Genomic DNA, 27001 nt, shown 5'->3' on the forward strand with positions numbered 1-27001 from the left:
TTTCTATGACTAAAAATGCAGCCTCTCAAGTGTCCACCCGGGATAGCAGGCATTTACCACTGCATAATTGTGTCTCATAACTTTGTACAATTATGCAGTAGTAAACCCTGTGAAAGGAGTTGGCCGTGGGAAGATCAACCAAGATATGTCTTGTGCTTCTAGGGGTACAGATCTAATTGTTCCTGTGTAAGTTATACAGCTGTAAGTTCCTGATTAAAAAAATGAACAAGTTAAAACAATCTCTAATAAACAACACAAACAACTCTCTGGTGTCACGCCCCACATGCTGCATGGGCCCATAGCATTTCGCAAAATACACTGGTGACCATCCCTGAGACATCACTGTGGGGGAGGGACTGCACGTTACAGATGTGACTCTTGGTTTGTTTTCAGGCTGATTTAATTAAAGTTAGTGTGAGTTGGGGAGATGCGAGTGTGGCGGGGGTCACAGTTTCTGTATTCTGACGAGTGTTTAAAGTCTACCAAATATGCACTAACACCTTTTGGCCTTAAAAAGTGAACTTTCGACACCAAGAGTCTCCAGCCTTTTCTATAATAAGAGCTACTTACGTTCAATGAAAATCATGCAGAGCTACTAGTTTTATTGGTGTTGTATAGTGACCACATAAAACAAGATTAGTGGCCACCAGGTGTAAATCTGTAAGCAGTGTTCACCTTGGTGCATCAAGCAGGGTTGCCAGCAGTAATGCAAAAGAGGTCTGATCAACTTGGGATGTCTCTACCTGGGTACATACCAGACCTAGCTACCTTGCCCCTGGCACTCCGGTGATAATACAATGGTGGTAATAAGCCTCACCCGCGACACATGTTTTACCATTTAAATTTCACCTTGAAATATATTTTGGGAAGTTCAGCCACGTTCCTCCAAACATTAGCTATTTCATCTTGAATACACCCTTTTCAATGTTGGTATACATACATTAATTCACCCAAGCAAAAGCGTCTAACTCTATAGGTTGGGATGCACATAGGAGAGCTACTCACAGGTACCACAAACTACGAGTAGGTCAAGAGCTGCTCGTTGGAGAGCCCTGGCCTACTCTGTACACCTTCCACTCTCCACTTGTTAATGGTGACAGGTCGTCTTTTAAAAAAGTGCATATAATTCATCATTGCGAGGGCTAAACACAGAGTACACACAATTATTTACTCAATATCTGCTTTCACCAGGAAAGAGATGTTGCTGTCTCTCTAAAGGTATTTATTTTTTCTTAGCTGTTGATATAGCGCCAACACACCGGGCACCGCTTGGCAGAGCGGTTGACATCAGGGTAAGCGTTATACATAGATCAACTAGAACACAGTAATGTACAGTTATAAGTGGGGTAAACAGTAATGGAGTGTTGAGTAGAAAGACATTTGACAAAGAAAGAAATTTGCAACATTGTCGGAGTTTAGGCGCTTGATGCAGTTTCTATGTGCTTATCTTAGGTTCTGCAGTTTTTTCAGAAGGAACGGTTAATATATATTGCCAGTAATGGAGTCTACGTAAGCGTAAAGAGAGCGTAGTGCTACGGAATTACTTGATCTTGATGTTAAACTAGAATCCAGTAATCCCTTTTGACAAATCGCTTGCCTTACAAAATCTGCCACAGTCAGTTGTAGTAGAGTTATGCAAAGCTTGGCAGATCTACTGAAATGCATGATCAAGCATACATTTACCAGCAGTCTAAAGCAGAACTCTCATGGGCCTGGCTCTCAGGAGCAGTAAATCTAAATACATCTCACTCTCAAGCACATCTGTCAGTTTGGCGGAAAATTGTTCCTCTCGTTCAAGGATTATGGCAGCACTTGACAATGGGGAGATAAACAATCGGAGGTCTCAAAAAGCAACAATTCCTTGTCTTCAGGAAACTTGGAAAGAGGATACTTTTTCAGTGGATTCCTATTATGTTCTAAAAAAGTGTTGCCATCTTATTATTGATGGATTTTATTGAAATATTTCAATAATCAAACAATCAACAAACAATCATTTTCAATGTTTAACGATTGGCTTTCCATTGTCGGAGCCCATGGCTATTCTCTCCTTTTACTCAAGATACATTACCATTTTATTTTATACAAAATAATTCTATCCTCATGGATGCATTTGGTTTTTTAAATAAGACAATAGTTAAAGAGAAGACCACCTAGGTTATTATTGCTGATGATTTGAATTCATCTGTGAAGTTTTCAAGGATACAGAAATTGAGGCAAGCTGACATATTCTTGAGGTCCATTTCCCACAAACTAGTAGATTGGATAAACATGGGGCACTCCGCCAAGATGAGCTGAGGGACTTGGGTGCAATAAAATTAAATGGAAGAATGGACCTGATATTCCAGCCAAGATGACAACTCAAGGCCTCTTGGATCTTCTATCATTGATTATATCTTGTAAGACGTTTGATTTGATTTCAGAAAGGAACATCTTAAATACACTATATTATGATCATCCCTTTCTCTGAACATTCCTGAATCTGCCTCTTAAAAACCCCTTGTACTGGTCGCTAAAGACTGGATCAAGACTTGTAGATATCCAACAAAAAAGATGCTAGACTACACTGGAATCCTAGTAACATTGATCATTTTAATGATTTGTTTGCATCAATTCATATGACACCGCAGGACACTACCATGGGAGACCCATACATTATCTAGGATTTGTTCATGGGGAATCTGGTTAAATACCTAAAAAATAAAGGCAAAGGTACCATTAGCACTGAGAAATTAGCGATAAACAAAGAGGAAGTTCAATAATCAGTCAAAATAAACATCCTAATCAGAAAAATGTTTTTATTGATTTCTCCCGCCTGTGTGAAAACATTTAGGTTATGTAAGAAAAAACTAAATAGAAACCATTCAGCCGACAAGCAAAGACAGCAGGCTCTCGATTGCACTCAAGCAGCGCTCGATAAAAATCCAAGAACTTTTGGAGCATTGTTGCCCTTGGCTGTGGCTTTAAAAACAAAGCTACTGTAAATGTGATACCTGGGTCAGTTTGGGTTGAGTAGATTTCCAACCTATCTAACCAACTCAGGAATTATATTTCACCCTCTAGCGGCAACCCGACTACCATTTATGTAAAAAGAACCAGAGCATAATTTGCATTAGATCCAGATGAAACTGCAATGTCTCACTGAAACAATATCAAGAATTGTGGGCCAAAACCATTAGATCCATATTTACTTATGGCTTTACCACGGGTATTCTCCCGAAATATTAGAAAGGGCCTGTTGTTATGTCACTCCATAAAAAGGGATGCAAAATAGTCCAGGAACTTACCATCAAATTGCCCTACTCGATGCCCCAGGATAGATCTTTACCTGAAGTATTTTGGAACATCAGGAGACTTGTGCATGTCAGGCCAACATTATCCCCTCAGAACAATCTGGCTTTGGATTGAACCACTCAGTAACAGAGAATATTGCAGTATTGCAGGCTATTTTAGATACCTATACAGTTTTTAAAAACCCAATCATATATGCACCTTTTATTGACTTGCCTTCTGCGTTTGACCAGGTGGGAAAACCAACGCTTTGGTTAAGACTGTCAACACTGAGTATTCCCAAGAATGTATTATGGTTAATTGATTCCCTACACTCCTCGGCATGTTGTAAAGTTTTGTGTGTGTGGGGGTGGGGGGGGGGGGGGACACTAAAGGTCTTTTTCCATCTATTGCTGCCAATAATGGTCTAAAACAGGGTAGCCTGTCTGCACCATTTTTATTTTCAATATATTTGTCTGACTTTCCATATCAAAATGTCTGGTAATAATTTCCCTCCATAATTAGGATCTAATTATATGCATATGCTGATGTATGCAGATGATGTTATCCTATTTGACTTGATTCCATTATGTTTACAGAGACCTTTGAGGGTGTTATATAATTATGCGGAAAAAGTATTTTCTAAAGATAAACATTTGAACCTTTGGAGGAACAAAACAGAGGGTTGACATATAACTAGGACCTGGGACACAAAAAACTCGAAATGGTAAGAAATTGTGTCTGTTACGTAAAACTTCTCTAGCAAACTACGTGAACAAGCTACAATATACAAAGTTAGGGGACAACGCCCTGTTGCAAGCAGACTCTCTCCAATACTTTTAAATCTATAAGGAGAAGACATTTTAATAAACTTACAAAATTAAAATATCGCCTACATAAGTTATGCCCTTGAGTATACATCCCCCTCCAATAGGTCACTGATAAATATCTATGATTGGAGGATTTTGAGGAAGTTTTGCTGTCTACATACTGCTGTTCCAGTGTGAATGATACAACTTGAGCTTGTTCTGTATAATCTTTGTGTTCAAGTCCTGGCCAATGTAGTCCACTAGGGGTATAGGCATCTCCTTCCATTAGCTCACTCTTTAAGGGTACTCAGCAGGGAAGATTTAGACAGGGCATTGGCCACTAAAATGACTTTCTCTAGGAAAAGAAATATTGCCCTGTCGTCCGTCAATCGTTAAAATGATCTTCTCAAATTCTGGTCTCCCAAGGCACATTTTATTTGTTATTATAATAACGGTTAAGTTCCTCTCAAGATGCAAAACTCTGCACAATGTTTAACATATATAAAAGGTAAGCTCTGATATTTCCTTTGACCAGGTCTAACCTTGTCCTTACAAATCTCTCAAAAGGTTAGACATTTAATCATGATTCTTCATATGTAGAATTTTCCACTACATTCTTTGATTGGGAGATGGAAGAGCAACAGTAATGATGCTACAATTTGTAATCTTTGTCAAGTAGGACCACAGAAAATATTCCACGTTCGTCAACCGTGTCCAGCGCAAAGGGAGGCTGGAATGTGTTTTCTAAATTCATTAATTGAGCATTTTACCACTGATACTCACTATGAATTGATTCAATTATTAACGTATCCTCCAAATTAACAAGTAAGTTTTACGACGTTTAAATTTTTATAGGATTTTTTATCTGTGTTTTGAAGTGATGATATGTCTATAATCAGGAGCGGCTCATGGGGCTTTGTCAGGATAGGGTGCATGGAGGGGGGGGGTCCGAGAGGCGTGGGAGAAAAGGAATTAGAAAAAAATAAAAAATTACTTTCCTGCTTTGCTCCCGTGCCGCTCCTCACCCGCCACTGCTGCAGGCAGAGGCTCCCAGCCTGCCCTGCACCAATCCTGACCCTGCTCAGAGCAGCAACAGGATTGGCTGGGAGCACCCAGCCAGGGCGCTCCCAGGCAGACAGAGCCCGTGCAGCCTCTAACCAGGCCAGCAACTGTGTTGCTGGGCTGGAGGGAGACTTGTGCGCATGTGCGTTTGGCCGGCCTGAGACAGCCTGACAAACAGACATGCACTCTGAGGGGAGTGCTCTGTTCGTCTACCCCAATGTCCCGCCCCTTTTACACAGAAAGGATAATAAACAGGGTTTATTATCCTTTCCGTGTAAAAGGATTTGTAGCGGTTGCCTCTGGCGGGGGAAGGAGGGGTAACGCTCCTCCGCCCAAACGGAGGAGCCATGCCTGTCTACAATTGAATATGAGTTTTATACTTTATAAGGACTTCATAGTATCTTCAGTGTGTTTATGTATGTTATGATGCCATAGATTGTTGATCTCAAATGAAATCAATTTGAATAAACTTGAACATGAGCTTTCAGGGCTTAGCAGCTCTGCTAAGAAAAGCTGGTGCTGTCCAGTCCAAGTGTACCCACACGGTAGCGCGGTGTCAGTACTATATGCTGACATGTGCCTGTACTATGAAGGGTGAGCTAAGGAGTCCTTAAAGTACACTGCATGTAGTTACTTTTTAGAATATTCTCAGAAATCCTTTAGCATTTAAAGTCCCTTCATTTTTGGCCTCTCATGGTGGGCCCTTTCCAACACAGGAAACATTTTCTGTACAATATCAAGCAAGCAGATTAGTTCCCTGAGCTCATTGCTTTGATAGAGGCTAGCGAGGCACTGCTGGCCCAGCATCACTGGCTTCACATATGGAACAGAACATGCTTAAAGATCTTAAGTATTATACACAGATTCCTTTTGGTTCCCCGTGACTCTCTGGCCTCTAGAATCTCCATATACCTTTATGTTCCATCTCCTCCCTTTACCCATCGCTCTTGACTTTAGATCCCTCACTTCCAGAATAATCTCTTGGAGGACACTTTTTCTCCAGTTTGCACCTCAACTATGGAATGAACTTCCACTGTTCCTGAAACTCAAATTTTCCCATATTGACCTTAAATATTTTTTGAGGGATTTTTAAATCTTTTTTCCCAACTGATGCCTTGAGACCTTTAGGTGAAAGTGGCCTAATTAAAAAACACTGAGTACAACTACGAAGTTTTTCACCATTGTTCCAGGCCTCCCATGCTTTAGTGCTGACCCTCTGCACTAATCTGATTGGGTCCTGACTCTAGAACCTCAAGCGACTGATGTGCAGGACCTTGTATTCAAATCTTCACCTACACCGGAGGTAGCGGATTGCTTTCAAACCTCAGGATAAGTGACCATGGTTTTCCGTGTTCTTGCAATGTTTTTTCCAACTTTGTAGTTTATGAATAGTGGGTCTGCACAGGTCAGAGGAGGACGCAATATTGCGGTCGCTACCTTGATGCAGCCCTATGACCAATTGTTGGCTTTAGGCCCATGAGGGTAGCATTTATTGGTGGAGTGAAGGCCACATCAATGCCTAACACAAAGCCCAAGCAAAGCCAATGCCTGGCCTCTTCTACTGCAACAGAGGCTACACTGAGCCCCTGTGGCCAGCCCAACAGGATGGAACTGACAAAGCTACCACCGGTCACCAAGAACACCTTTCTCCCTACAATCTGACAAGGCAGCTCGCCGTATCCACTAGTGAACGTCATCTCATTCCGCTCCAGCGAAGGTGGACCTGGGTGATGCACGCACACCCTGAGAGTACGGGTAGCAACCTCAAAAAGTTGGGGTAGGGACCGGATGTAGGCATTAAAGATTGCAAGGTCCCACATAGACCTCTTAAGGACACCTAAACATATTTGCATTAAAGATTGCAAGGTCCCACATAGACCTCTTAAGGACACCTAAACATATTTGCATTCAAGATTGCAAGGTCCCACAGAGACCTCTCAAGGACACCTAAACATATTTGCATTAAAGATTGCAAGGACCCACAGAGACCCCACAAGGACACCTAAACATATTTGCATTAAAGATTGCAAGGACCCACAGAGACCCCACAAGGACACCTAAACATATTTGACCTAATGAGCGACCTTGCTGTGATGGTTAGAGAATCAATCTAGCCAAGGTCCGCGCCAGATTCCCTTGCCCATGCATCCTGTGCCCAGCGTACCACAGGTTTTGAGGGACTAGAGTGTACCACCCATCACCAGTCTGTAAAGAGTCCTTTGGCATTGCCTGAGGTTTGTACAGTTGTATTTGTATGAAGCCTCTTATTCTGTGAACGATTAAAAAGGCACCTAGGGATTTTCCTTTAGTTAACGGGGCAAGTCATTATCTGCCTCGCTCCCTGGTCGTATGTTTTGCTGCAGAATGGAGATTTGGCCTGAGTTGGTTCAGTTTTGGGCAGCTATCAAACAGAAAAATGCGATCTGAGCTCCCGTGGAGACGGCTAGCGCCCAGAGTCAATTTATTTTTTAAGTGAGCGCTACACGAAATGATACTTTCTATTGGAACTTCATATTACTTATATGCGCCCTGAAAACCACCTCCGCCAAATCCTTCTACCCTCAGTCTTCAATCTTTTGTCCATGTTCGTTTTCTCTCCTTTTGTTTACACGTAAATCATTCATCATGTCTGTTCCAGTTCAGAACAAAACTTGCTCCATTTCTCAGCTGGTCACAGCTGGCACGTGGGCCTAGCTCCCAAGCGCCGACAGCGCCCACATTCCCAGAGGTCACGCGGGGTCGGTAGCGCCCAGATCTGTGGGTGAAGCTACGAACCACTCATATGTTATCCCCCTACAAAGGCCTTGGTTAGCCGACGGCCCACCCGCCTGCCCTTCAGCTGCCAGCAGCCAGCCAGCGGTGCCCTCTCTGCCCACACCTCACAATGCCGGCCTTGTTTAGTGCTTTAATAAGGCGCTTTTATGTCAGAATAAGTACGGCTGGGCCGACATCTCTGAATGGGAATCAAAACACGAGATCTGTCAGCACGCATGGTTATCAAGCTTAATTTCAGAACAGCAGCCGGGGGTTAAAGAGTACGAACAGCTATCATGACCCCCCGACCCCCCCAAAAAAAGGGGGGGAGAAGGGGGAAGTAAACACATTCCCACGCACTATTTTCATATAGCGCTTCAAAAGGCTTTACTGTTGTTTCTAAGCGCGTTGAAAAACAGTCGGTACTCTTACCCAACTTCATGGTACCATAATTTATTAAACACATTCCCTGCAGTGGGAAGCATTAGTTCATTCAGCCATTTTGATGGTTATCAGGAGAAAATAGTCTTATGTGGATCAATGAGGACAAGGAAGGATGCTTCACTCGTGGCAAAGTAGCATTAGGCAAAATAGTATTTGCCTACTGGAGCGCTCCCTATAAACTGATTTTTTTTTATAATTTCAGGCTCCTTGCCAGTACTTTAATACGACATACTGGGTGGTAGCCCAAAGCTGGTGTCGTACCTTTACTGAAGTGCCAGTCCAGCTACGAAGATGGGGCCAGATGTACAAAACATTTTTTCGGTTTCGCAGAATCGGGCCGTTTGCAACCTCTACAGAGCATCTCTGTATATACAAAAGCCCTGTTTGCGAATCGGCAACATATTACGTTAATTGCAAATAGGGTTTGAGATTAGGTATTAGTACTCAGGCGTGTTTGAGGCCCCTTTCTAACGCCGAATCACACTGGTAACTCTAAATGTTTTGCACCCTAAATGCGGTCGCAAAACGTTCACATTTTACTGACTCCTTGAAAGAGGTAAGCCATTTGAACATGGGAAGGGGTCCCCAGAATGGATGTAATAAATATTTTTCCAGAGCAGATAGTGGACCCACTGACCACTGCCTGCTTTTAAAAATTAAAAGAACATTTTTCATTTATATTTTTGAACGACATCCTGTTTTCTTTTCCTGCATTAAAAAAAATATATTGACAATTAAAAGCAACCACAGACATGGTGGTCTGCTGACCCCAGCAGGCCACCATCCCCGTGCTTTTTGCCATTTTCAATGGCTCACAAATTGCGACCCACCTCATGATTATTATTTTGGTAGGTCTATTTACGACCCACTGGGAATCACAAAAAGCGTGAAGCCCACTTCTGTACATACGTTTGCAATTAACGAATAGTGAATTGCATATATTAGCTATTTGATAATCACAAATACTAACTTTTGTACATTTGGCCCTAAGTGCGCTATGGACCCAAGTAGACTAGAGATCAGGATCGCCAGTGTATAGACAAATCTTACACAGACCTACACAGTGCAAGCTTCATACACATTTTGTGATGCACACAGCGTCAAAAGATGGAATGTTGATGTATGTCCATGCAAGCCCCACATTGCAGCGAGCCAGGCTAAATGCCCATCACTGGGTACTGGGGAGGGTGATTCTCCTGCCAAGAAAAAATTTGGAATATTTACGGCCAAAATGCAGTTTTACTGCTGTTTGACACATATATTGTCCAGGAAGCCACAGGCCTTGAAGGCACTTATTTGGAAATGGAGACAATTAAATATTATAGTTTTTGAGCCTGCCACAGTGCACCATTTCCTATCATTGAATGTTTCTTTTGTCTATAGTAAAACGGTGCTGTAGATAAAAACACCAGTTAACTACACCCTGCTGCCTGGAAAACAGTGGTTAGCTCTGCCCCACTCCAGAGAATGGCAAGCTTTAAATAGTGTGCCATCCATCTCCTGTGCCAGTCAAGGGCTCATTAAACTTCAGTGTAAGTAAACACAGCTCCAGTCAATGGCACTGTGTGCCAGGGTGCTTTATTCTTTGCAGGGCACGTGCAAAACACGTGTAACTCAGGCTCTAGTATTACAGGGTGCTACAATGATGTTTTAAGGCAGTGGTTCTCAACCTGTGGTCCGGGAAGCCCTGGGCGGTCTGCAAAGCCTTCTAAGGGGGTCCACGACTGCTTAGAAAATAAAAAAATATGAACAGATTAGGTCCCCAGCTTTCAATAATAACTCAGTGGGGGGAGGTGGGTGGTCACCAGATTCCACTTAAAATTCAGTGGGGGTGCCAGTAATGATAATGTGGGGGTCCGCATAAGTCAAAAGGTTGGGAACCACTGTTTTGGGGTTCAGGCAGACTGTACCAGGATGCTACCAATACAGTGATACTCAGTATGTCAACCTGCTAAGGGTGATGCCCAAATATACCAGAGCTTTGATTTATGTGCCAGTTTGTCATGAGTTATAGAGTACCCCGGCCTACTCACTGTGCCAGGAGACCCCGGCCCTCACTGTACAACTGAGAGTGGAAGTTTGCCCAGTACTCAGGATTGCCAAAGCTGCGGGTCAGGGTGGTATAGAAGGTACGAGCTAAACATGATCCTAGCTTAAAGATTTTACAGGCACATTATTTCATATGTAAAAACTGTAAAGTTTCTAGAATGGCCCCTGCACGCAAAATATATAATGGGATGACAAGTTCCACATGGCACCTGTATGTAAAACCACAGAATGCCCCGCACCCCTTTATATAAAGCATACTCTGGAATGGCAGTTTCCATAATGCCCCTGTATGCACAGAAAACATTTCCAAGACAATATCTTCACTTCCTCTATATGTAAAACATACATTTAAAAAGCAGCTTCTAAAAAGCCCCTTGTATGTAATGCATACATTGCCAGTTTCCAAAACGCCCCCATAAGGAAAGAATACATTAGCAAGTCAGTATTCACAATGCCTCTGAATGTAAAGCATGTTTTGTCATGAGAGCTTCTGCAAATGCCAAGGCGTGTAAAGAATGCATTACCAGGCCAGTCTCCACTGTTCTTCTCTATGTAATGCATACATTGCCCCAGCAGCTTCAACAAACACCATTCTACATAAGGCATAAATTCCATGCCAGTTTCTACAGGGTCCCAGCATCCAACCCTCTCACCCATAATTCGGTGTAACTTGCTGAGATCTTGCAACAGGGCCTGGCCTGTGGCGGCCGGTTCTGATCCTCGTAATCTTAACCCCTGGGCCGGTGTGGGGTGAAGGGGTGGGTAAGTTTCATAATGCATCAAAATACATTCCTATAAACTGTTAAGAAAATAGGATGATGTGGTCTTTATATGTACAGTATCAGCCTTTGAAGTGTGCCTGCGATTGGAACGGCACCTTCTGGAAACTCCGAGTTGTACCAGTCTGGGAGGTGGTAGAGTCCTGTCCATTCCTGACTTTTTCCCCGCTTCAGAGTGTCACCCCAAAATCAAGTGTTTAGTAGCAGCACCTCTACCCCAGTATAGCGTTTGAAAGCCTGCTTCTCTGGCTCTCCACCTCTATGGGGTGGTGACAGGTAACCACCTCCAAAACAGCAAGGGTTCAAATCCAGCAGGAGCAAATCGGAGCACTTCAATCACCGAAACCCGAGGACAACACAAAAGCCACACACCAGAGAAGTATGTGAAGCCAGGTCTCAACGTACAACAACTGAACAGGGATACATATGTACACAATCAGCGCTTGGTCTGTATTTTAAAAAATATAATTAGAACATTGGAATGTTGAGGACTTCATTGGAGAGTGGAGAAGCTCCAGGCTTCTAACGGCTGGTATAAGCCCGGAGCGCCAACATTCCAATGTGCGTCTTTGGCCTTACGCAGCCAGAGGGGATTTCAACCCCCTCCGGCTACATGAGGCATTTGTCTTACAAATTAGAACATTCTGCCCTGATGGGGCAGAATGTTCTAATAGCTGTTTAGCCTGCCGTAGTTGGGCTATACTGGCCAATAAAGGCCCACTTCCTTCTTAAAGGCCCTTGTCTTCGTCTCGGGTGCTGGAGTAGACCTTTCATGGCTGGTATAGCCCGCCGTAGAATTTGTCACCAGAACTTTACTGAGGAGGTGGCATAAACTGGTGTAGAGGTGGACCATACCTCCCGCTGCAGCACGACAGCCTCGTGGTGCCTTTGACCATCTCAGCATACTGCCTTTTGCCAGGAAGAAAGACAGAGTGAAAACAAGTCCAACTTTTACTTTCCATTGTGGGCCACTGCATTAGAAGGGCTACCAATAGAGTGAAATATCTCTGCATCGGCTGTCCTATTTCTATCCCTGATGGTAAAAAAAGTAAGACTCATCCACCAGGTTCCTCTGCTGAGACTGGGACAAGGACAAGACACAAGGTGAAAATGAGTCATGGCTTCCAGAAATAAGTTCAGGTGGTGTCCACCAGTAACCATTTCCACAAATTAATCCCTCTACACAGTACACCAGAAAAATGAAAACAGATATCCACACCTCAAGACATAACAGGACAGGACTTAGAATAGACAACACACCACTCAACTTACTCGTACTACCAAGGAACCATTCTGCTGGTTGCCGAGTTGTGGTTAAAGCCTTCTGCTCCATCCTTGCCTTTCCTTGTACAGAAGTCTTTCAACAGGAACCTTTTCCTGTCCAGGTCCTACACTGCGGCTTAACTGCTATTATATCAATGCCCATCAGTGATGGCTTGCTCTTGCTTTTTCTTCTACAGGAGTCTTTCAAGCAGTGTCCATCGTGGACCTTGCTTCCACTGGGAACACACTGCTATTCCTTCAATGTCCATCAGGGGTGGCTTGTCCCACTGAGTGCTGATTGCTTAGTGGGCCCTAACCCCGCTGACTGAAGAGTTGTTCGATTTTTCAGCTAGATGCTTACAAGAGCTCAAGTGCTGCCTTACTAGGTGATCATTCAGTGCCCTCCTATTGGATGATACAGGATCTACACCTGCCCACATAGAAGCTCTCTGGTGGCGGTCCCTGATGCTTTATACCCTGTTGGTTGCTGTTGATCTGTCTTGCCACCCATCAATCTCGCTAATCCAGGGTTCTCCAACGTATAGCTCCAAGGCTATTGGTAGCTCTCCATCTACCTGTAAGTAGACCTCCTGTGTGCAGTCAAGTTTAGTAAATTTGAAGCCTTTGTTTGGCTGAATTAAAATATGTGTACCAAAACTGAAGCGTGTGCATAAGATGAAAATGTGTGTATTTCAGACTTTAGAAGCTTAGTTGGAGTAAAGCAGTTGAGTTTCCAAAATATATTTAAAGTCAATATTTAAGTGATACATCATGTGGCGGGCAGTAGGTCAACCCACAAAAGTAGGGTACAAGTTTCATCAGAAGTTTGTAAACACAGAACAGCAGGATATTTGGCTTAACCTATTGAATGTCTCCACATTTTATTCTACCAAATATATACACCCTCAGAATAAACTGATATTACGGGTAAACCAAAATTCTGAGTGATATGAATAACTCCAATTCCTAAACTCAGGTTCTACAGAACTTTAAATGATAGACATCTTTCCTTCAAACAAACTTTGTATTTAGTAGATTTCACTTTAGGAACTGATGCTTGGTAAAAACACAATGAAGAGTCATATGCCATAGCTTGGTTGATGGCTTTTGGTAGCTTGTGCTTTTGGACAACTGACAGTCTGTAAATCTCAACAAACGAAAGCATGTGACAGAGGTTTTCCCTCACAAATTGCAAAAAAATAAGAAATATTAAAACTTGGAAATACTAACCTGCACTCAAAAAATGGAAATACATTCTCTAAAGCTCTGAATATTCATAAAAATTGGAAAGAATGTGATCTTAGCACAGCAAAACAATTGTTGATGTCATTGTTAGAAATAAATGCAAAAAGAACCGATGATGGACGGAATGCTGAACAATGCAAACATTCACTGTTAGAAATAAAACAAGCCATTGGGCCACACTTTGGTCCCTATTTTCAGAAAGAAATGCCATGTCCAGGTTATATTTTGTTGTGTCTCTCCAAAGCAACCACAAACAGTGGGAACCTTCACAACCCACAATAAGTGGGGAAAAAAGGAAGATGATTCGGCTTGGATTTTTGTTGTGGAGAAAAAGTTGTGAAGGTTCAAGTGCAAAGTGTCCCAAACATAAAAAAAAAAAGGCCCGGCCCTTGGATTGAGGGGAAATCTTCTTTGCTTTGATCAGTGTTTAAGCCTTTGAGCTGTGATTTACTGTTTGTGTCAATATTCAATAAATCACTTTATTCAGATGCATTTTGGCATCCATAAAAATACACAGAAAAGCATACAGTAACAATTATAGCAGTTAAGAAAACTAAAATATGAAGATATAAAACAATAAAATACAGTATCTAAAACAGTGTAGATCTGCAGGCTTGTATGGCCGTCTTTAAAAAAAACCACTACGTAAAAAACAACTTCTTCATTGGTAAGTAACTGCAGAAATGTCAGAGCAGGCCTGCACTGATCAACATCATGGCAATATTTCTTTAAAAGTGGAATTAAAAAAAGCTTAGTATATCTGGCGTAAAAAGTGCCAAAAAACATAAAATGAAGCAAAGTTTATCCAGAAAAGGGATCACAGGGGCACCGCTTGACATAAGGATTATGTATGAATCCCTGGGGAAAACGGAGGAGATATTGTATAGTGACTGCTCTGAAACAAAAAAGCAGGGATCGCTCCCAGCGAGTCCAGGCAGACCAGATATAGTGTCAGTTGAGCAGTTTCGGTCCCTCAAACAAAGGTATTTGTCAACATTGAACTTCCCCCTCTATATCACTAAGACGCCTTAGTTCTATAGGATCATAAAGTGATTTAGCTACAGCTTTCTCGTTTACCCCAATGGAGAAAGACGGGTCAGTAAACAGATTTAGCATTCCAACTTCAGTAAGTTCACTTTTTACATATGCAAGCCAGGGTGTAGAAGGACCATTATCCAGAGCCTAATAGTCTCTTATTATCTCCTTGGTCAATACAGCCTACACATTTTGCCAGATAACTAGCCATAGCATAATAGGTCGCACCCTAATCAAATCCCCAATATGGGAAGTCCTAGTTCATTGTGGCAGATGAAATGCGAGGCTGAGATAGGGCCTGACAGCAGCCTTCTACAGAACCTAGGGCCAGATGTAGCAAAAGGTTTTACCCATTCTGTGTCTATGGGAAAAAGTGTTCATACATATGGCCCCTATTCTCTTCCCGCTGAATGGCCATACACTTAGCGATTCCCCAGACCTCAGCCCCATACAAAGCAATGGGTATACACTGAGGACTATATATATTTTTTACATTGATGCCAAACAACCCCCACCCTTGGGCTGACAAAGGCTGCATAGTGACCCAATGGTTGATGATACTGTTTGTGTCATTGAATAGTGCTTTACCATTTCTATCTGATCAGTATATTATCTTTGAGATATTCTAGTTTGTGTTTTTGAGCAGGGGACAATCTCTGGCACCTGGACTGTTATTAAGGAATTTTAGTGTTTGTTTCACTGACCAATGATTGTTTGGACTCGTCAGTATTATTTTAGGTTGTTTCTGTATTCAGTGTTGATGGGTGTCTTCTGATAGCGGTATTTTTGTTTCATTAATCAGTCGTTGTGACTTTGAGTCATATTTTATTGCTTGTTTTCATGAATCTTTGAGCACTGTTTTCATCTTTATCAGTGTTTTAATGAGGGTTTGATAGCTGTTTTATCTTTGATGTGTTGTATTTTACAAACTTTCAGAAGGCGTTGTTCATTTAAGCTATGTAATTACTGTGCGTCTTTCAGTGGGTTACTTTTTAACTTCGTTTTGCAGTAGTTTCTGTTTTTTCAGAATTGTATGGTATAAAGCCCTTATTAAAGTATTTCCAATGCTTCAATTATTTCTGTCTTTAGGTAGGATTTTAGTTTCTGTTTTTGAGAATGATTTGTTGGTGCATTTAGGCAGTGCCCATTTCTGAACAGTGATCATCTGTGTCATTGAACAATGTTTGTTCGTAGTCTTGAACGGTGTTTTATTGCGTCTTTAAGCAATACTTTATTGACTCTTTAAAAAATTTTATGGTTGATGTGTCATATTTGGTGTACAGCATCATAACCAAGTCATTCCGGACTATTCCTCTTGCACTTCGACCTTTCACTGATGTCTCACCGAGCCTCTGGAACCAAGCTACACCAGACTGAAAAGCCTCAATCAGGGTGAAACCAGTTCTTGGTTGGTAGAGTTCTGGTTCATGAGGACCTGGCTTGGCAGTTCGGACTGGACTGTTCCTATTGGAGCAGGGTGAAGACTGATTTGCAAAGGGCTGGGTCCATACCGAGGTGGCATTGTGTGCAAATAACAGTGGACTGGGATGTGGCCTGAGGAATTACCAATAGCAAAGATTAATTCAAGCAGTCCACTCATCACTTTTTGTATACTTTTGGCATATCTTTGGCAACTTGATAAAAAATAATATTAGAAGAGTGCTTTCAGCACCTCTAAAAAAAAAAATCGGGTTACTCTTTACTGAAGGACAACAATCCTCAAACACGTCTAGAGATATGTAGCACTGGGTGCACCTACAACAGTGAAAAATAAAGACTTTTACCTAAGTAAGTGTTACCATGCACTACATTTACCATTTAGCAACTGAGTGCTGGGACGTGGGCCTCCACGGAACACCAAAGGCCCACGTCACTATCCCCACGGACACTCACAACAGATATATGGTTGGCCAACTGCCCTCAGTTTTGGAGAAAGCCAATGCTCTGGATATTTACCATCTAACAGATCAACTATAAAACAGATATTCATTTACATAGCAGTAGTTGTATAGTTGAATCCTAGCCAATGAGCAAAGGAGCCCTGAAAATAGAGTGATCTCCGGGATAGATCTTTTACAGGAGACAGGTTAAGTTAGGTTTCTTTTGAGTAGGAAAGAGATGCACTTCCACCAACAGACAGAAGTATGTTATGAGATTTATTTCTTCAAATGTGTTTCTCTTCTCTTGACCCTGAGCGGTAGCAGGAATTAGCAATGGTCACTTGCTAGTTGCAGCCTTTTCTCAGGAGACCAAAGACAAAGTGCAGCAGATCATATTATGCTTAAGGAGTTCTAGGGGGTCTCCCACACCACCTCTGATAAGGCACTTCCTTGGTAGCCTCTTAGGAAACACAGACCACCATTATAAAGGCACTGCATTGGTATCTGGAGGTCCCTATGGTGTAGAGGCTGCCTGTTGTCTATATTTCATCAAGGAAAAAAACAGATAGATGGCGTAGACTCAATTCTGAAACCTACTAAAATTCCAGCTGTTGTCTCTTTCGTATTCCATGTGAAGGGCAAACTCCATTACCTGAAGTCTATCATTCTAGGAAGCAAGCTGTTTCTGCTGGTTGAGAAGAGGGTAAAGTATGCATGGCTCATGCACAGCCCCCACGATTTTGCCGTATTGGGGTCCTGAGCCCAGAATGCCGAGTGTAGCAGAGCCATCTGCCTTTGCAACTATCCTGAGATGTACCTCATTTTCATACAGGTGCATAACCTAGGTGATGGCTCCTTGTCCATTTAGTATGCGTTGAATGCATCTTCCCTCTATGAATAATGGTTCACCAGGGTACCACGTTGACATATGAAGGGGACTACAACTCCATCTTAAATGCACAATGTTATTTCAGCAGGTCCCTCCTTTATGTTTAGTGGTCTCTTGCCATGCTTGATTTCATGTACAAGATATTCTCTCCTCTTTTCTACAGAGCTGACAGGAAAAAGGTGACTTCCTGATTGGTGGCTCTTGTGAATTAAGGGATAAGTTGGTGTAGGAAGCTGGCTCTGTATATACTATATCAAAGTGAGATATAGCGTGCACAGAGTCCAGGGATCCCCAGAGGCTTGACAGAGGCAAAAATAGATTATACTAATGCTCTGTTTGTGGTAGTGTGGTCGAGCAGTTAAGCTTATCAGAGGGTAGTGCGAAGCATTTGTTGTACATACACAGACAATAAGAGAAGCACACACTCAATGACTTAACTCCAGACCAATGATTTTTTTATATAGCAAAAATATATTTTCTTAGTTTTTAGAACTGAAAGATTCAGTTTGCAGGTAAGTACATAAATTAAAATGTACTTTGCATAGCTATAACCTTGACTTTGAATGGAATCAACAATGTACACAGTTTTTCTAAAATGGCAAAAAGCTATTTTAAAAGTGGACACAGTGCATTTTTCAACAGTTCCTGGGGTAAGAAAAGATAGTACAGTTTTACAGGTAAGTCTCAAACTTACAGTTTCAGTCTCGGGGCCACAGGTAGCCCACCGCTGGGGGTTCCAGGTAACCCCAAACACCCACCACCAGCCATACTGGGCCGGTCGGGTGTAGATGTCAAAGGGGAGCCAAATTAATGTGGGCTTCTGTGTAGTCAGGGGGCACTCAGAACTCTGTCTACCAGCAGGTAAGTACCCACGGCCCGGAGGGCAGACCTGGTGGGTTTTGAAGAGCATGGGAGGGGCCCCAAGTAGGCACCAAACATGCACCCTCAGCGGTAGGTGGGCAGCCGGGTGCAGGTGCAAACAGGGCGTCGAGTTCCCAATGCTGGTCTATGAGGAGACCCGGGGAACACTCAGAGGCTGCAGGTGAGGTCCGGGGGGCTTCTCGGGCAACCCACCAGCTGGACAGGGACAATGTCTAAGAATGGACTTAGACACTGTAAGGGCATATTGCTCATGCAGCTATGCCCTCACCTGTGGTATAGTGCACCCTGCCTTGGGGCTGTAAGGCCTGCTAGAGGGATGACATACCTATGGCACAGGCAGTGCTTTGTGTGCATGGCTTGTTGAATTTGCCTTTTTCTCTCCACCAACACACACAATCTGCAATGGCAGTATGCATGTGTTAGGTGAGGGGTCCCCTAGGGGGACACAACACATGCTGCAGTCCTAAGGGACCCTCCCTGGCCACAGGGCCGTTGGTACCACTCATATCTTTTACAAGGGACTTATCTGAGTGCCAGAGGAGTGCCAATTGTGGACAGAATGGTACATTTTTAGTGAAAGAACACTGGTGCTGCGGCCTGGTTAGCAGGATCCCAGCACACTCTCAGTCAAGTCAGCATCGATAGCAAGCAAAAAGTAGGGGGGTGCTGCAACCAAGGAGCCATTTTTCTACAGTTGGTCCTGGGTTTCCATTTCCCTCCATTGAGCTGGAGTACGGGAAGACCGATTGGCTGAAATGTTTATTGAGACTCATCTCTTCTCAAGGACTTATATTACTCCAGAAATCAGTCTTTTGCTGCTGCCTGAATCTCTACTTAGATAAATTTGAGGCTCCTTCCTGAACAGAACTCCTAAAAGCTTGAGACTCATGAGCATTCTTGCAGCAGCCAAGATTGTGTGGCACTTAACCCAAAGTTCTATTTCGCAAACCTTTCAATACAACTTTCTGCACAGCACTAGACTGAACGAGGCAGTTTGGATCCTGGTGAATCAAGCACCCAAAAAAACAACTGCGACTTCTACCAATCGAGTCAACCCAAGACCAAGTAAATAAAATACTTGGTACTTAAAAAGAATTTGAAGTAGTTGTAGCTAATCCGAAGCCTCACCTAGGATGCCTCCAGTAGTATTCAGACAGAGTATATCCAAATGTACCTCCAATAGAAGGCTCTCCTGATTGGTTGTCCTACAAAAACCCATGTTAAAAGAGTGTTTCTGAAGATTGTTGACAAAGAAACTCTGGAGATTGTGTGCAGGAAAAAGCACACATCTTCATCAAACAAATAATGCCTTTGTCAGTAGGTACCAGTTGACATGAGTTGGTGCCAATAAGACTGTGTGTCTTTATAATCACTTTCAGGAGATGAGCTATCGGTCATAATCTAGTCTCAGGGAACCAGGATCTGCTCTGCATCCAGAAGTTGTAGCACTCGCTCCTTCATCAATCTTGCCAGAGACAAGGCCTCCTCCCACTGGAGCCATTCAACAGCAGAAACCAGGGTGTTCAGGTTCCTGTGGAACTCTCTGGGCCAGATAGATTCCAGAGATTGGTCCAAGTTAGCCAACTATGTTCTTTTGAAAGTGGTATGCCATGACTTGATTATGCTTTTGAACATTTGTTATCTCTTCAGCATCTTGTCCCGGATTTTCTATCATCAGGTCCTAATTATTTTTATACAAGGATGGCTTGGTCATTATGACCCCAGTCAAAGGTTTTCTTCGTTCTTTTAGATGCTTAAGTTAATTTCTTTTAAATTTATGTTTGTGGTTTTGGTCTCATTATTCTGTTTCAATGTTCTGTTTTTTTTTACTTAACTGATCTCATTCACTTTGAGTGGAAGGATTTGAATTTGGACTGATACTAATATTCTTAGTTATGACTTTAAATACATTGTGGTTATTTGTATGTGACTATCCAACGCTGATTTAGATGAAAGCCCGGTTTGGGATTAACCTAAAACCCTTCCAGCTTGCTCATACTACCAAAGTAAAAGAAAAATGATCACATTATATGATCAAAACCTCCTTCTGTTGAACAACATAGCACAAAATCAGTGATTCCTGCTTTAAGAATGCATGAACTTGACTCCTAAAAGCTCCTTTATGAAGGCCGGGAGCTTGCGTCACTGGTCATCATGCTCACCAGAAGGCAGGGATTTCAGAAGTTGTTTAGAGGACATATTTCCCAGCATACTTGTCCCCAGAACACCCACCACATGCCCCTTGCTAATTGCTTCCAAAGGTGATTCCCCCTGTCCACATATTCCAATTTAACCTTGTGTGTCAACCAAATGGGACCTCAGCTCGCCTGCTATAAGCCTGCCTTTCAGCTCCAATTTCCAGCTCTCTCATAGGGAAGATGGATCCTAGTCCACAACTGAGCCATGGCTCTGGAATGTCCTTTTCATGGATCAGAATAAAAAAAGAGACTTTGATTTAAGGTGGAGTCCCTACCCCAATCCAAATTAGACACAAAGCTCGCCGGCTCTGAGATAGTGTTTCATTCCTGGGGAAGGTATGTTTAATAAGGTTACAGCCTGTATTCATAGTTGTGTCTAATTCTCTCTGCAGCGTTTTGACATTATTGCTTTTGCACTTCTTGTTACGTCTGTAGCAAAGGTTAATGATGTTGTGCTATTATTGTTCTGCTGATAAGGGCTTCCTTCCAAGTTCGCCTCCTGGACTTTGGTCTTTCATAGTATAGTATTTTCTTAGCTCCCTTGTACTCTTAGTCAGATGGTTTTGTCTCCTTTGCGGTCCTTTTCTAAATAAAACTTGCTTTTCCACTGTCTGGTGTTACCTTCATGGCCCACCTCTCCTCTTGTCATAATCTCCTCTTCGCTGCCCCCTTGTGGTTTCTATCACCATTAAATTTTACCAAAGCAAATCAGCTTGTGCCACCTTCCCAGTGTTCCACGCCATTCGACCACAGGCCTCGATTGACCTACCTTTCCACGATGATCGTCTGACGATGCACTTGAGAAAACTAATATGGTCCAGGTTGTGATCATGCAAAAAATACTTGGAAAATGTGAGGTCTGCTGTAGTTTCTTCCTTTATACGAGTTAATTGGTTGGAAGGCTAAAGCCAAGGAAATGATTATTAAACTTAACTCATATAGAGTAAACCATTGTTTTATTTTATGTGGTATGCACCGTATGTTTGCACATTCCTCTAAAATTATGAGTTGCTTTGAGCAGATCATTTGTTGGAACTAGGTTAAAGAAGGATATTGATACGCTTGGGACCACAAATTTCAGTCAAGTGGTAAAGCAGGCTTAAAATGCAGGACTTCAAAAATGTAAGAGGATCGGAGGCTTAATGGTCCAGTGTATACCCTCCAGTGAATATTGTTATATAATGCAATACACTGTTAAAAAAAAAACAAAGCAAGAAAGAGAAAATACAAGGGAGTCCTAATTATTAGGACCAAGAGTCCTCACATACCCTATTGGGTGCCATGCTTCATCATCAGACGGCTCCTCATCAGACCGGCGCTGCAATGTCTGACAGGCTCCCCCCAAAGGGGGGCTCTTTGCCGGAGATCTTTTCTCGATGATGCCACAGAACCCATATTTGGAGGGAGCCCGTCAGACATTGCAGCGCCGGTCTGACGAGGAGCCGTCCGATGATGAAGCATGACACCCAATAGGGTATGTGAGGACTCTTGCTCCTAATAATTAGGACTCCCTAATATTTTCCCTTTCTTGCTTTGTTTTTAAAATGCAGGACCCCAGGTTCCATATTGTGACGCTTAGCAGCAAAGTGACTTGGGATATATTTACATGGTATAAGCCTAATTGTGTATCATTTAAGAGTGAATGCTTAGTCTCAAAATCGAGTATGGATACACCTCCGCACGTCTGATCCTCGATGCCCACCACCACAGCCACATCACTCCTCTTCTGAGAGACCTACACTGGCTCCCCGTCAACAAAAGGATAACCTTTAAGCTCCTCACCCACGCACACAAGGCGCTCCACAACACTGGCCCAGCCTACCTCAACAGACGACTCACCTTCTACAACCCGTCCCGCCAACTCCGCTCAGCCAACCTCGCCCTCGCCACCGTCCCCCGCATCCGAAGAGCGACTACCGGAGGCAGATCCTTCTCCCACCTTGCCGCCAAGACATGGAACACCCTTCCCTTACCCCTACGACAGACCGAAGACCTGCTGACTTTCAGGAAGCGGCTCAAAACTTGACTATTTGAGCAGTAGCAGCACCCCGCCCTCCCCTCAGCGCCTTGAGACCCTCATGGGTGGTAGAGCGCTCTACAAATACACTGATTGATTGATTGATTGGCTCTGACCCTCTTGATCCAACATTTGACGATGGATAACTTTGACACCATTGGATGTCTCCCTTCAATGGTCCCTTCTTTTCCAAACAATTCCATTCACCAGACCGGCCCTCATGCATGCCATCCAGGATATGGATCTGGTACCACATCCCCCAATCGATCAGGACGGGCCTAAAACTGCAACTCTTTAAGCAACACTAGAACATGAACTTGCACCAGTTACGAAATGACTTGTTGACTGTATCCTAACCTTTGATCCTGTACCGAGCTTCACTGTTATTTGGCTAGGGTCGCGCTGTACATATACCACATACATACTTCCCATATATGCTCCACAATCAACACACATTCTTCCAACCACACAGATTGTGCCAGGTTGCCACTAATCAAACAGGAATCCAGCTGCCACAAGCATACAGCACTCAACCAGTGACAGCAGGCAGAGGTGGGAATCCAAGATGGAGTAATGATGGTCTTGTTTATACTGTACTCCATTGCCTGGACCTTGCCATCTACACCAGGACAATGCCCGTAGGCATGTTATACAATCCACTCCGAGATTTAAAGAAGCGACTGCGGTGGGTAGTGGCTCTGCTGCTGGGAAAATAACTCGGTGAACTAATGAATCTATGAGAGAGATCGTTGTGTAACCTAAAGGTCACAGGTTCGAATCCTAGCTGGCCTACTCAGCCTTTCAACCTTCTGAAAGTAAAAAAAAAAAAAAAAAAGCACCACTGAATTGAGCATTAATTAACGAATACCTGGCATCAGCGCCTAGAGAACAGTCACATGAGAGAGCGCTATGTAAGTGTGATAATTATTATTACCTTTACCAGTGATCTACAATGTTGAATATTTCCAGTTATTTTTTGCAAGTTACACACAAGTTAAAATGCCTTTACTTTGCTTAAAGTTTTCAACTGGATATACATTTTCAGGCTAATAAGGCAATTTAAATTGCGAATTTCTAGGGATGAAAAGTCTGCAGCTGAAAGTTTCTGTGTTTTCTTATCTTTCCTCGTTCGGACACATCTTGTATCCCAGGCCATCGTACAGCAAGAGATCAGCTCCTACGCCCTGCCATAGATCGACAGGTGGCACCTGTAAACAAGCAATGGCAAAGCCAATAGGTCTCGCCTATGCAAGAGCTATTGGCTTTGCCAATGTGTTTTAGCCATATCGTACACCGGCATGGGCTTTGTTCAGCATGGCCAAAAGTAGAGGACAGGAGAGTCGCATGGAGCGTCGTAGAGTTGAATGGCAAAGAGTAGAGTGTTGTAGAGTGGAGTGGCAGAGAGTCGTGTACTGAAGTTGCATATTGTGGAGTTGCGTAGAGTGGCATACACTGGAGTGGTGTAGAGTGGACAGATGTAGAGTGCACTGGCATAGAGTGCTGCAGTGTACAGTAGCACAGAGTGCAGTGGCATTGAATTCGGTGGTATACAATGCAGCATCATATAACGCAGTGGTGTAGTTTAGAGTGGTGACTAGTAAAGTGCGGTGGTGTAGAGTGCATTATCCTAGAGTGCAGTGGCCTAGAGTGCATTGGCCCAGAGTAGAGTGGCTCAGATTAGAGTGACCCAGAGCACAGTGGTGCACAGTACAGTGGCGTTGAGTTGAGTGATGCACAGGGCAGTGGCATAGAGGTGAGTGGCAGAGTGCACTGGCATAGAGTGGTGCAGAGTACAGTAGCATAGAGTGAAGCACAGTAGAGTGCAGTGGCATAGAGTGTAGTGGCATTGAGTGGAGTAGGATAGAGTGGAGTAGCACAGAGTTCAGTGGAGGAAATTTCAGAATTGTAGAGTAGAATGTCGGAGTGCAGTGGAGTAGCGGGAGTACAGTGATGCAGAGTAGGGTGCAGGGTCAAAAAGTGCAGTTGTGTGAAGTGCATTGGCTTGGAGTGCAGCGGTTAAGAGTAGAGTGGCGTAGAGTGCATTGGCATAGAGTGGAGTAGTGTGGAGTGCAGTGGCATACAGTATATTGTTTCAGAGTAGAGTGAAGTGGTGTAGAGTAGAGAGGTGTAGGGTAGAGTGCAGTTGCGTAGAGTAGCATTAAGTGTAATGGAGTAGAGTAAAGTGGTGTAGAGTGCAGTGACATAAAGTTCAATGGTGCAGAGTAGATTAGAGTGGTGTACAGCGGATAGGCATAGAGTGCTGGGGCATACACTTGAGTGTTACAGAGTTAAGTGCATTGACAGAGTATATTGCCATAAAGGGCAATGTTGCAGAGTGGAGTAAAGAACAGTGGCGTAGAGTGGAGCTGCGCAGAGTAGATTGGTGTGGCCTAGACTGGAGTGACGTAGAGTGCAGTGGTGAAGAGTGCACTGGTGTAAAGTAGGGTGGCGAAGAGTGCACTGGTACAGTGGAGAGACACGGCATGAGGTGGCATAGAGTGCAGTGGAGTGGTGCAGAGTGCAGTTGTGGCAGTGGTGTAAAGTGCAGTGGTACAGAATGCAGTGCTGTGGAGCTGCGCAGAGTAGATTGGTATGGCCTAGACTGGAGTGATGTAGAGTGCAGTGTGAGGAGAGCGCTGGTGTAAAGTAGAGTGGCAAAGAGTGCATTTGCATAGAGTAGAGTGGCACAGGGTACAGTAGAGAGACACCGCGAGGTGGCGGAGAGTGCAGTGGCATCGAGTGGAGAGGTGCAAAGTGCAGTGGTGTAAAGTGCAGTGGTACAGAATAGAATGCAGTGCTGTGGAGTGGTAAAGAGTGGAGTAGCGTGGCATAGAGCGGAGTACTCCATTACAGACAACACAATTTCAATTGAAATGGCCGTTACATTTGCACAGACATACAGTTTTACTAATGAAAAAAACTATACAGTGCACAAATGAAAACAAATGAAAATTGCATTACCTAGTATAATGATTTGTTCTGACCATATTAAAGTATGTTTCCAGCACACTTCAGAAATAATAAAAATGTGCTTCCTTTGTACTACTAATTCTGATATATTGTGCAATAATTACACAGTTAATTTAAATGTTGTCATGTGCTAGAAAAAACCTCTTTCCTACCCCCAGGATCCAGCAAGATTATCACATAAATCCCCTCACTTTGAAGTCAGAGGAAGAAAACGTAAACAAGCACGCTCGGAAGACAAGAGCCTGACATTTTACCTCGGTCTTTGAATGCACAGCAAATGTGACAAGATGAGAAGAAAATGTAAACAGAAAAGAGAGTTTGTGGAAGGATACAGTAAACACAGCATTAGCAATGGGAGGGATGAACTGAACCTGGAGATCCTAAAGCAAATAAAGCCAACAAATAGAAAGCCAAAAAATGTGAGTTATAAACCACAATCCCAATGGTAATCAATGGAGCGAATGGATTCCTAGGCCAATTTTCTGAAAGTCCCCAAGATGTCACTTGGCAAACCAGACAGCTTCAACCAAAAAAGGATACCTGTAGATTGGTCTCAACTGTGCTTAACAAGCAGCAGCTAGTTGGCGGCAGTGATTTCTTTGAGTAACCTTATAGTTCTATTTGTTGCACATCAGGCGCAAGGTCTCCATCATCCCCATAAACAATCTATTCATTCCTTTAAGGGTGAACCCCCCCCCCGAGATGAAGTGTGTGATGAAAATGTTGCTGCAAACAAATGCACCCTTTAAATGAGCTCAATGACAGTAACCATGCATACGGCTATTGAGACATCCTCTGCCTCCAGCATCCTGCTTTGGCTTTCCCTGTCTGGCTTTGCTGAAGGGAATACACAAAATTTCCTGCCCCAACAGCATTCTCTAGGAAATGTGGAAAGAACCCTGGAAAGCTGAGTTTCAAGACTAAGAAATGAACATCTTATAAGAGCCTTTTTCCCCCATGTCTTAGCTTAGACGTTCTAAGCAACATCCAGCTTCAGGTCAAGCAAATGTCTGTAGTACAGCTGAGAAGGAAACTAGCACATTCTCTTGCTCTCACACTCTCCATCTGTGGACTAGAAGAGTGACAAAGGCCAGGAAAGTGCTTCTTTTTTTTAGTGGAGATGGGCCTTGTAAAGAAATGGCTCCCTGTTGCAGTTACCCCCCACTTTTTGCCTGATACTGATGCTGACTTGACTGAGAAGAGTGCTGGGACCCTGCTAACCAGGCCCCAGCACCAGTGTTCCTTCACCTAAAATGTACCATTGTATCCACAATTGGCACACCCTGGCATTCAGATAAGTCCCTTGTAACTGGTACTTCTAGTACCAAGGGCCCTGATGCCAAGGAAGGTCTCTAAGGGCTGCAGCATGTCTTATGCCACCCTAGAGACCCCTCACTCAGCACAGACCCACTGCTTACAAGCCTGTGTGTGCTAGTGAGAACAAAATGAGTAAGTCGA

The 27001-nt window shown here is 43.3% G+C and overlaps 1 protein-coding gene across 2 annotated transcripts in view; it reads right to left on the reverse strand.

Annotated features, from left to right (window-relative positions):
* CLCN2 (chloride voltage-gated channel 2) overlaps window positions 1-27001 on the reverse strand; it is a 436625-nt gene that overhangs the window by 351354 nt on the left and 58270 nt on the right. The gene's annotated exons all lie outside the window — the stretch shown is intronic.

The sequence above is a fragment of the Pleurodeles waltl genome, chromosome 11 (assembly GCF_031143425.1).
Source record: "Pleurodeles waltl isolate 20211129_DDA chromosome 11, aPleWal1.hap1.20221129, whole genome shotgun sequence".
Classification (NCBI taxonomy): Eukaryota; Metazoa; Chordata; class Amphibia; order Caudata; family Salamandridae; genus Pleurodeles; species Pleurodeles waltl.